Genomic DNA, 12,720 nt, shown 5'->3' with positions numbered 1-12,720 from the left:
AGGATCTTCTGGCTTCTCGCAAGCTTATTTTGCTTTAAGTCTGCTTCCTGCAGCTTTCTCTCTTTAATTTGGAGCCTTCGTCACTGCTCCTTATCTTAATTTCCCTGAACAGGACTTTGTTCAGATTCTTGTTCTTCTCCCTTGACTTCACTGTCTTCCTGGGACCTTTCTCCTGTTCCACTACCTGGTTTTGGGTTTTTTAGTTCATTCTTTGTAACTTGCTTCTTGCAGTTCCCTCTCCTGTCCAACTTCTCCTGGGCACTGCTTGCACCTAAGCTAAAATCACTGTTCTCTTTCTGTTCTCTTTCTGTTCTCTCCCCCTGCTGTTGCTGTTGCAACAGCAATGCTTTTCTACTTCAAGAGTCATAAAGCCTCATTAGAATACAGGTGTACAAACAAAACCCCCAGAGTTGTAGGCACAACTACAAATACAGAAATATAAATTAAGCGTAAATCTAAAATGTGTTCCTAACACCCAAAAAACAAATGCAACTTATTTTAAATTATCTCTAGTTCCTCATCCAACCCCTGGAAGATTGTGCATCTTGTAACGTTGCTGGTGCTGCTTGAAATTCCTGAATGTCACCTTTGCTTGTTTAGACTTCCATAACTGCCATTTTGCATAGCAACATTCATGCTGAAGTCATTTTTTTATGTTGAATTTGACAATTATTATGGAAACTCTGTATGAAAGGTTGTACTGCATGGCCGCCTGCAATTGATCCAGAGCTATGAGATGTTGCTTTAGGATCCTAGTGGTATGTCCAGTTATAATGATGGCTGAAGTACCAGCTCTGCTGCAACCTGCTTCTGATCATAGTCATGTCTTCTAGAAACCATCTCCGTTGGGGTAACTTTGGTCTCCCAGAGCCATTCTTCTACTCTTGATTTCTTGTGAGGTTAGGATAGAACATATGATATTCTTAAATATTGGGAGATATTAACCTGCACGGTTCTGTGCTGATAGATGAATACCATATGAAAATTGAGATACAGAAATCCATTTCTGATTACATTTTTACTTACAGTATTGTGGACAATTGCTTAAATGGCCAAACAAATACCCCATGACTCTGAAAATTCTGTCGCATTACGTTGTATGTTCTCAGTTTGATATTGTTGATGTTTGGTCAAAGCAAAGCAATCGTTAGCATGGCTGAAGAATGCATTTGTGACATATTTGCTACTTCCATGGGTCCACAATGTAGAGGTTCCCAATGGTAGGTTCTAAGGATGTTGAATGTTATCTGGATGTTTTCCAGTAGATGACACAGCTCTGTCGTTGTCATCCCACTTGACCTCAACCTCCTACAAACATTGCTTGCCACTACCAGATTATGGCTGATCTGCTAAACAATAGAGCAATAGAAGTTGATGGTATGCCATGTGACCCACTTAACATTCTTTTTTGCTTTTACTGACCTTCCTGTGGCAAGCTCAACGTTAGTGCCATAGTTAAAAAGACAAGAAGCTGAGAGATGAATCAAAAAAAGACTGGCTGACTGAGCCTAATTAGCTTTTTCTGTACCTCAACATGCAGTGCACTTTTGAAGAGTGCTGTCATGTCCCTGCAGGAAGACTTGCCTGTCGGGAACCAACCAGGGATTCAGTTGCACGTTCGCAATCAGAAAACTTGCTGTATTTTTTAAATTATAAATTCAATCTTGTAGATCTCACCTTATTAACACTACATGCAGCTGAATCTATTCAATACTGTGGAATTAAAATAGTCATAGTGCACATAAGTGTACAAAAGCATTCATGAATTCCATTTTACAAATGCAAACTTCTGACTTTTGAATTTCATGCACTGAAAAATGGAATATTGATTTTGTGAAATGATTCACATTTTAAAAAAAAATTCTTGTATGGGATGTGGGCATTATTGACTAGGCCAGTATTTATTGCCCAGCCCTAATTGCCCTTGAGAAGGTGGTGATGAGCTGCCTTCTTGAACCGCTGCAGACCATGTGCTGTAGGTACATCCACAGTGCTGTTAGAAAGAGAGTTCCTGGGTTTTGACCCAGCAACAGTGAAGGGACGACAATATAGTTCCAAGTCAGGATGGTGTGTGGCTTGGAGGGGACCAGGGGTGCAGTGCCAAATTTTGAGGTGCCGGAGCTCTAAGAAAATGTGTTGGCCATATAATTTCTAAATCTACTATTATGCTGTTTTCTTGTGTTTTAATCATTTGAATACCCAAATGTCAGTTAACTATGCTTTTTAAGTAAAACATTAGTGCCACCAACCTCTTTCTCATCCCTCCCTCCAACAACCTCCCCCAACCCCAACCCTCTCATCCTTCTGAACTCCCCCAACAAGCCCCCAGCCCTCCCCCCTCCACCCTAAACCCCTCCAACCTTCTACCCACCCCTCCCCAACACACCCACTCCCCTCCACCAAATCCCCTCCCCCAAATCCTTCACCCTTCCAACAAACCCCCCACTCCTCAAACTCCCCAGTTCGCAAACTCTCCAACAGTCCAATCTCCCCAGCAGTAACGAGTGAAATTGACCTGATTCTCAGCCTGAAAGCTCTGATTTTTTTTTAAGCCGGTCTGTTAGGTCCTAAGTTCTCACTGTTCAGAGTGGATGATGAGAACTCGATTTAAAATACCAAGCCTGGGCCTGGTATTTAGAACCATCTGCATTGCCCTCTCCTGGGCCCTGGTTGGAGGTGCTGGAGTGGCGCCCCAGTGCGCTTTGGCAGCACTACACACCTGGAGGTTGTGGCATTCCCATGCACTTGCTGCCCTTGTCCTGCTTATTGGTGGAGGCTGCAGTTTTGGAAGGTGCTGTCAAAGGAGCCTTGGTGAGTTGCTGCTTTGCATCTTGTAGATTGGATGCACTGTTGCCACTGTGCACAAGTGATAGATGAGTTGCCAATCAAGTGTGCTGCATTGGCCTGGATGGTGTCAAGTTTCTTAAGTGTTGCTGGAGCTGCACTTATCCAGACAAGTGAAGAGTATTCCATCACAATCCTGACTTGTGCCTTGCAGATGGTGGACAGGCTTTGGGGAAGACAAAGTGAAGTGAGTTACTCGCTGCAGAGTTCCCAGCCTCTGACCTGCTCTTTACAGGATCTTAACGGCACTGAAGGAGGCCATTCAGCCCATCATGTCTGCACCAGCTCTCCAAATGAGCATTACGACCGAGTGCATTGCCTGCCTTTTCCTCGTACCCTTGCACATTGTTTCTATTCAAATAATCATCCAATGTCCCCTTGAATGCCTTGATTGAACCTGCCTCTACCACACTTCCAGGCAGTGCATTCCAGACCCGAACCACTCATTGTGTGAAAAAGTTTTTCTCACGTCACACTTGAATCTTTTGCAAATCACTTGTAGCCACAGTATTTATATGGCTGGTCCAGTTCAGTTCCTGGTCAATGGTAACCCCCAGGATGTTGATAATATGGGATTCAGCAATGGTAGTGCCATTGATTGTCAAGGGGAGATAGTTGGATTCCCTCTTGTTGGAGATGGTCATTGTCTGGCACTTGTGTGGTGCAAATTTTACTTGCCACTTATGAGCCCAAGACTGAATGTTGTCCAGGTCTTGCTGCATTTGGACATCGACTGTTTCAGTATCTGATGAGTCGCAAAAGGTGATGAACATTGTGCAATCATCAGCGAACATTCTGATTTCTGACGGATGAAGCAGTTTAAGATGGTTGGGCTCAGGACGCTACCCTGAGGAACTCCTGCAGTGATGCCCTGGAACCTTGATAATTAACTGCCAACAACCAGAATCACCTTCCTTTGTGCTAGGTATGACGCCAACCAGCAGAGAGTTTCCCCCCTGATTTCCATTGACTCCAGTTTTGCCAGGGCTCCTTGATATCATATTCATTCAAATGCTTGATGTCAAGGGCAGTCACTCACACCTCTCCTCTCGAGTTCAGCTCTTTTGTCCGTGTTTGGACCAAGGCTGTACTGATGTCAAGAGCTGAGTGTCCGTGGTGGAAACAAAACTGAAGCCGGCATTTTCCAGCCCCTCATGCCAGCAGGATTTTCCGGTCCCGTCGATGCAAACTGAGAGTTCAATGGCTTGCCGGCTGTGCTGCAGGAGGAACCCACCAAAGTGGGGGGAGTGGGGAGGGGTGGTGCTGGAAGATTCCAGCTTGAGCGTCAGTGAGCAGGTTACTTCTGAGTAAGTGTTGCTTGAGATCACAGCATTACTTCCCATTATAATTATGTAATTTGAATTACATTTGGAAATGCAAATGCTGCTGTAGAGTCGGTTAATATTTAATAAGCAATCATTATTGAAGCAGATAACTGGTGAATCACAGGAATCATCAAGCTGTTGTATTGACTTTTGAAAGCTTGGAGGTATGAGAGAAAATGTCAGTTCACTTAGTTTGGAGCAGACAAAAAATTAAGTTTTCTCAAACATAAGGAATATCGATAAACAAGTTTTTTCTGTTTTGAGGTGATAAAGTTGAAGGAAACAAGAAGTCCCACAATCAGGAAAAACTCACAAGAATGGTTCCATCGATGAAGAACTTCAGTTTTGAAGGTATATTTGAGAAGTTAGGACTGTTTTCCTTATATACGTGTTATGGCACAGCGGATGATAAAAGCCAAGCTGCTCAAATCCCAGAGGCAAACTTGAAGGAGCTGCCACAACTATTTGCAATTTGCATTTATTTTGAGATGTGAACTTTGAATTCAGTAAAAAGGACACTGAGGCTTAGAGTTTTTTTTTACAAAACTAAATTAAACATTTATTAATAGAAGAAATGATTTTAAGCACGTACATAGGTCTGCAAATTACTACTATGATAACTCCCAGCTCCCCTGATTAATCTAGCTCCCAGTTACACCTCTGTTAGGGCAAAAGTAAAACACATGGGGGTAAATTTTCCCAAAGCACCGTAGCGGGCAGGTAAAACGACGTTTAACCTGCCGGCTGTGATGGTGGGTTTTCACACTGTATCATCGTGAGTCCATCTCATATTTATGCACTCCTGGGAAACACGTCATTTCCATGGCGGGCTGGCTCTCATTCGCCCGCACACCATCAGCCCACTGCTGAATCACACTTTGAACCATGTTTAAAGTCCAGCCACAAGCACATATCTCAGTGCTTGCAGGTCACCATTGCTGCACGGAAGACATGGCCCTGAAACAGAAGAAGGCTGCAGCCCCCAGGTTCAGTGACACGTCCCTCAAGCACCTTTTGGATGCTATGGAGTCACACCAAGATGTCCTCAACACCCGGTCTGGCCACAGGATGGGCAGCAACAGCACTAACCCAGCTTGGGAGGCGGTGACAGCGGTGGTCAGTGCCAATGCCCTGCAAAAGAGGACAGCCATCCAGTGCTGCAAGAGGACAAATGATCTCCTCCATTCTGCCAGGGTAAGTCACTCATCTCGTCACTCTCAACTCACACACTCACAAACCCATCACACATCCACCAGGCCCTCCCTCACTGCTGGTTCAAGGGACATCACCATTCACTCTCTCGCACACACATTCATTGTTCTGATCCTGCCCATGGAACCACTCAACACCCACACAGGCCAGGCATATTTGTCATCTGCCGGGCAGGCGTCCTGCTTACATTCTCTCCATCTCTATCCATGCAGGACAAGCTGGCACACAAGAAGAGAGGGAGGTCGCAAACCAGTGGCGGAATGCCCGAAAGCAAGGTCCTCATGAAATTTGATCCAGCTGGCCGGCAAGGATCAGGACCGGTCCTGTGCAGACGGTGAGGTCGGCGCTGCTCTACCAAGTGAGGATCCAGCAGAGCAACATCCATCAATGAGTGATGTGATGTGTCCTCTTTCACAGGCCACTGACATGCACTAATTATCTCTCCTTTCGCAGGCACATCTGCCAAACAGCCGATGGAGTCCATGACCCAGGGACTCTAATCAAGTCCCGAAGAAACCTCTGAAGAAGAATCTGAAGGTACCCTTCCCTGAAGTCCCATCACAGCGCTCATCCACACCCTCCACCAGCGCAGAAACAGACCTCGATGGGACCTAGCTTTAGAGTAGCCCTGGGATCACAATCTGGTGAGCACATCGCACTGTCTGATCCACAGCAGGTGGCAGCAGGGACTTCCCAGGTGTCCAGCACTCAGAGGACTGCTGGAGGCCAGAACATTGCTATGTCTGAGTCAGATGGGAGCCTTTGGGCTCGGTCATGGCACAGTTGCTGGAGCTGCAAAGGCAAACTCGGGAACATCAGGAAGGGATGTCCGCTGCATTCCTCAGATTGCAAGACGCAATGGAGGAGCCCGTCCGCCTTCAGTCCGAGGTGATAGCGCCAGCATATCAATGCACCGAGGTCAACACTGGTAGGATGGTGGCTGCCATGAAGACCTTGATCCAGGACTTCACTCTTGTGCTGCTGCATGGGCTCAACTCCATTGCTGATGCCATAGTTGGCCTACAACAGTGTGTACATGAGAGGGGTACTGGGCAGCTCGATCTCACTCCAGCTAGCCTTGCCCCTCAAGGAGTCAGCCTGGGGCCCTTGGGAGGAGGATCAGCAGGTGCACACTCCAGGCTCATCCACCCAGGTGACTCTGAGAGTGTCCGGCCCATCCGGCTCCCATCTTCCTGTGTCCTCAGCAGCTCCAGCTCCACAGGCCGAGGGGGGTGTCACTGCCACACAGCAGGACCCTGAAATCAGGCTGGGGCCCTCTAGAGCATGCCCGTCAAAGTCATCACACACAGGGCGTTACAGTCAGCAGGCTGCCTCCATCTCCGCTGTGGATGTCTGGGGAGCACCGAGACGTAGCAGCAGGGTTAGGAGAGTTAAGAAGAATTAGTTGCACAGTCTGGGCACAGGTGTTAATCATTTGTACACACTGTTCACTATTGTCAATAAATTCCCAAGAATGTCTCCCTGCTTGTGGCTCCTTGTTCTGATGAGCAGTGTTCTTGTCACTCAAATCGGAAACCTTTCTGCACAAGATAAAGGCAGGTGTCTCAGTCCAAGGCCTCTTCCCTGTGCTCTGTGCTAAGTGATGGTCGAGCCTCCTTGGAAACATTACTGATGCCTGCACCTCGGCGTTGTTGGTCATTGCTGCCAGAATGTAGTGGGCTAGCACCACAGAGTTCTCTCATTCTCTCGGTGTGCTCTCAGCACCTTTATGGAGGGGCTGGACCCCATCTCTTCAGCATCTGTGATCAATGATGCTGTGCTCCAGCTCCTGAAGGGCTCTTGTGCTGAAGGTGGACAAAGCAGCAGATGCCCTTAAAGTTTCATGGCTATGATACGACCCTGATCACAGAGCACAAGCGAGCTGCCCTCAGCCAGACAGGAGTCAGACATTCTCAGAGGCTGTGTGAAGAGTTATGGAATGTCTTCAATGCATATCATCATCATCTTCCTACAAATGAGTGACAATAGGGCCTCCACTGCATCTCCATGACAGGAGCATTCTCACAGAGGGTGTTCACGCCGCCATAAGTTAAACTGGAGTCAAACGTTCATAAATGCGATGTGAGGAACTATGGGGTCACCTCACTGCATGTCATCCTCTTCCACAAATCTAGCAGCTATGAAAGCTTGCTGAGCATGCCTGCCTCCTCTAGCCAGTGTTAGGGCCTCATCCCCATCATCATCGCCTCCGAGGACCTCCTCAGCCTCATCCCCATCGGCATCCTCTTCATTGGAGGAGACATGCAGCTCCTCCACCTCCTCCTCAGCCAGTTCATCTCCTTGTTGCAGTGCCAGGTTATAATGGGCACAGCAGATGACAAAGATGTGTGACACCCTCTGTGGACTGGTTTGCAGGGCTCCAACAGACCAGTGCAGGCACCAGAACCTCATCTGCAGCATCCCAATGGTCTGTGCCACCAAGGTGTGAGCTGCAGCATGAGCCTCATTTTGGCGTTGCTCTGCTGCTGTCTGAGGCTGCCACACGGATGTCATCAGCTACAGCCTCTGTGGGTAGCCCTTGTCCCCGAGGAGACATCCCTGCAGCTTCTGTGGACCCTGGAAGACTCCAGGGATCTGTGACCGACTGAGGATGTAGGAGTTGTGCACACTCCCTGGAAACCTTGCGCAGACCTGCAGGATGTGTTTCTGCTGGTCACACACCAGCTGCACATTTAGTGAATGGAATCCCTTGCAGCTGATGTAGTTCACCTTTGTTGCAACAGAGATCTGAGCACCACGAGTGCAGTCAATCGCACCCTACAACTGTGGGAAACCCAAGATCAGGGCAATTCCAATCACTCTTGCATCCTGGTTGTTCTGGTCCTGGGCAAAATGCCCTCATGAAAATGGCATCTGTGACTTCATGGCTGTATTTGTGGGTGGAGGCTTATGGGATCCCAAAGAGATCACCTGTGGAGCCCTGAAAGGAGCCACTGGTGTAGAAAGTGAGCATCGTGATCACTTTCACAGCCACTGGTAGTGGGTGCGCTCCATGTCTCCATGGCACCAAATCCTGCAGTAAATGGCAGATGTGCTCAACCAGTTCCCTGGACATGCATGGCCTTTGGTGACAGTGGTTCTCGGTCACCTGCAGGAGTGAAGGGCGGCATCAGTAGACCCTGGGTGTCAATATGCTCCGAACAGTGACGTCTCGCTGTGGCTCTGCCTTTTTAGGAGTCCCTGGCACCCCTTCTTCCTGAGGTTGCTGCTCCTGCCTCTGCACTGCCAGGAGCATCAGTCACTCTCTCCTCCATCTTCTTCATGCTCTGTAGACCATCAGGCATACAGCTAGCTCACCAGGCCCCATGATCCTGACGTACTCCTCCTTCAGAATGAAAGAGAGAGACAAGTGGTTAGCATGGGTGTGCTAAGAACCTGTCCTGCTTAAGTGTGAAGGCCCCTTAACGCTTCCCGGAGAGTGCTGTTCGCCACTTGGATGGCGAGGGATTAGTGCACTGCATGACTGCCCTTTTAGCTTGATCAATGGGGAGACTGATCCAAACCAGGATGCTGACATTGTAAGAACCTGGGAGCGCCTCCAGCAGTGGCTGCTACATGGCCCGCTTTAGCAAGGAGATTGTACAATGTGTGAGGTCGTCCAACTGTTATGCAGCCCACTAAAGTGCTCATGAGTCTGCAGTCGGTGCCGGGTGTGGGGGGATAGTCTGCAGAACCTGTGGCAGTTTGATGCCTCTGCGTTGCTTGAGTGGGCAGATAGGCCAGGAGCCCACCTAATCACAGCAATGTGGCTGCACCTGAACTGTCTCAGTTGCAGAGGAATGGTCAATTTCTACAGGTTTCCCTAATGCGTGGCCACTTCCCTCGCCCAACCTACCTCCCCACCCCAAATGCTTGTGCACTATATTCAATGGCAAGGCTGCACTTGCCACACCCCCCCACCTCACAAGTCGCTTCAAAAGCAAGGCTGCACTTGCCCTCCTCTCTCCCCCTCACACTCAAATGTCACCTCAGAGGCAGGGCTGCATTTGCCCCCTGATACCCACACCACCACCAGTCCGGCAGGGTGGCAATTAACCCCGATCCCCAATACCCCTGAAGCCTGCAAAGCAACAGGTGACCCTGGTGGGCTCTGAAGAACGTTGCTGTGCACTCACCTCCAGTTCACCCAAAGTGTAGGCTGCCAAGTGCACATTGCCTCTGTGCTGTTGTGAAACATGTTGGTGTGCTTTCCCACCAACATGGAGGGACGATCCAGCAGGGGTGCAAGAGCCTGGTGGGATAGCCTGATAATGAAATGCTGATGTATTACAATGAGATTCCTGATGACCAATAGCGGGAACGTGACCCACTGTTGGCAGGCTGAGCATACAATCGCGACCTGCCTTCCTGCCATCGTGAAACAGATCAAGCCATATTGTCTGCTCATGCCACCTCCCACCGCCAGCGGGCATGGAAAATTCTGCCCATAGATTTAAACAGACCCAGGCAAGGCACACACCCTGGACAGCTGAATTCACAGTGAGTTTTTCTCAGCTTCAGTTACTTGTAGACAGCGGCATGAGGCTTAGATGCTGGAGGCTTTTCACACTTGTGTTAGGTCTTAAAAATGCCTTCCCTTGCACACTGCTTTCGCTCCTTTATAATCATTTTCCCCTTTGAATGCAAATTCCCATTTTTTCACTATGTCTTTGGACTTTACCTCTCTAATAATAAAAATCTATCATAGTATCAATTTTACCAGTAATCTTTGGGAAAAATAAACACACTGTTTCTTAACTTCTCCTGGCTAGGTGTAACATTTCACCCCCTCTTTTGAATTCAAGCTGCTCTGGTTTATTTAAAAATGCAAATGTTCCCTTTACACCTCACATTCTAAAACTTTACCCATGTTTACCTATTAAACATTTCAAACCTAGCTTCTTTTTTTATATCAAAGCCTTCAGACCAGATGTCTCTAATTCAATTAAGTCCCACACATACATAGACACAGACCCCACTCTTACTCTAGTTTACAATAAATTCCAGATAACGTTATGAAAATTATTATATCTTCCTGACAGAAGAGAAGACAGAGAGCAGATTTGATAGAAGTAATCAAAATAAGAGGGGGTCTGGACAGAATAGATAAGGAGAAACTGTTCTCACTTGTGAAAGAATCAAGAATGAGAGGACACAGATTTAAAATAATTAGTAAAAGAAGCAAAAGTGATCTTTTTATGCAGCAGCAAGTGGTTAGGGTTTGGAGATCAGTGCCTGAGTGTGGTGGAGGCAGGTTCAGTTGAAGCATTCAGAAGGGAATTAGACTGTTTATCTGAAAAGGAAGAATGTGCAGGGTTACAGGGAGAAGCCGCGAAAATGGTGCTAGGCGATTTGCTCATTCAGAGAGCTAGTGCAGACATGATGGGCCAAATGGCCTCCTTCTGCGCTGTAACAATTCTTTGATTCTGCGATAATTGATTCATTCAGTCTTGCTTGAAGGAAAAGGTGTTTCTCATGGTTCTTCTTCAAATTATGCTGCCCTGCCTATTCAAACTTGATGTGGGCAGGTTTACGAAGGGTTGGGTTTGGGTTCGAACTTATTGGTACATTTTTCTCACTTGAGCCAAACCCACCTCTTCTTGCGGGTTAAAATTAACTCCATGATTTCTAGATTCTCTCAATGATGCTGACTGGAATATTTTAGACTGTGCTTTGGGGTTTAGAATTCTGAAACAGCCTTGATACCTGTCCATTTCTCCCATCTTCCTCATCCTACACAAGCCCACAATTTGTATAGTGCGCCCAAGGGCAGATATTTCTTCTCTTGTACTTTGGGGACAAGGGATCATCTGTGTGGAACATGTAAAGGAGAATTGGGCTGGAGATAGTAGGCTCGTATTGGAGTTTGAATGATTTATCACCCATTGAGAGTGTGAGTTTGATGCTGATATTATACATCTCCAGGCGGCTGAATCACAAGTACAAGATTAAAGTCTTATCCACATATTTTCTGGCTGCTTAGCGAGTGTGAATCCTTTAACCTGATATTGAAGAAAGTAATGTCTGCTATTTTTTTCAATAAAGAGCATTCTGATCTTTCGATATTTTAGGAAACCGGCATTTTTAGTTGAAGCATTTTTTCTTTGCTAATCCATGAATAAGGAGTCACGAGTTGTAGAATTCCCCAAGGCCTATCTAAAGACCCAGTGCTTACAAGTGGTGAGGTATCTATTCACCCATAACCAAGGTTTGGACTCACTGTAAGAACTTCACAGATTTGGCTGAATGGTTCCCACTTGTGTCCAAGTTATTTATAATGAATCAATTTGATGTCCCTAATGAGAACAAAACACCTAGGGGCATTTTTCCTTTTATAGATTTTGAATTCCACATTTCTTTTAAAAATTAATTCACTACCTTCCTTTCATTTGCTAAGATATTTACCTCCCCATTCTCTTAGATTAATTTTCTCTTCCCCCCCGCAAAGCCACCTGTAACTTATAACGCACATTTTACTTAGAAAAGCAAAATACCACGGATGCAGGAAATCTGAAACAAAAACAGAAAATAAACTACACAGCAGGTATGACAGCACATATGGGAGAGAAACAAAGTTAGCAGGCTTACTATTTGTTCTGGGGTCGTGACCCTGACATTGGGTGCACTTCTGCTTCCTGCCTGACGCCTGATGTGATTTTTTAAATTCATTCATGGGATGTGGGCATTGCTGGCTAGGCCAGCATTTATTGCCCTTCCTAATTGCTCTTGTTCAGAGGGCATTTAAGAGTCAACCACATTGCTGTGGGCCTGGAGTCACATTTAGGCCAGGCCAGGTAATGATGGCAGATTTCCTTCCCTGAAGGACATTAGTGAACCAGATGGGTTTTTTTATGATAATTGGCAATGGTTTCATGGTCATCATTGGACTTTTAATTCCAGATCTTTACTGAATTCAAATTCCACCATCTGCCATGGCGGGATTCGAACCCGGGTCCCCAGAGCGTTACCCTGAGTCTCTGGATTACCAGTCCATGTGATTTTTAATGAGCAGGTCAATTAGTTGCCAGGGTGTGCAATCGCCGTCCGATTAAGAATGGTGGGTGGTCTCCCGAGGTTGGAGGGTCAATGGGAGGCACCCAGCTCTGAAAGCTTGGCAGACCCATCGTCAGAGGTGGGAGCTGCCAAGATGGATAGGACATCTCAAGATGGAGGTGCCTTCTGAAGAGCTTTTATAAATGTTTAAATATTTTTTTAAAAGCTACAACTCACAGGAATCCCCTTCACTGAAAATGCCTGTAGTTGGGGCCCGATGGCTATGGTTTGTGAGAGGTTGGTGGGGTGGTGGGTAGTTTCCTAGGACAGAGTGCCCTCTCCCCAC

The sequence above is a fragment of the Carcharodon carcharias genome, chromosome 7 (genome assembly GCF_017639515.1).
Source record: "Carcharodon carcharias isolate sCarCar2 chromosome 7, sCarCar2.pri, whole genome shotgun sequence".
Taxonomy (NCBI): domain Eukaryota; kingdom Metazoa; phylum Chordata; class Chondrichthyes; order Lamniformes; family Lamnidae; genus Carcharodon; species Carcharodon carcharias.
The sequence above is the reverse complement of the archived record's forward strand: the minus strand, read 5'-3'. Positions refer to the sequence as shown.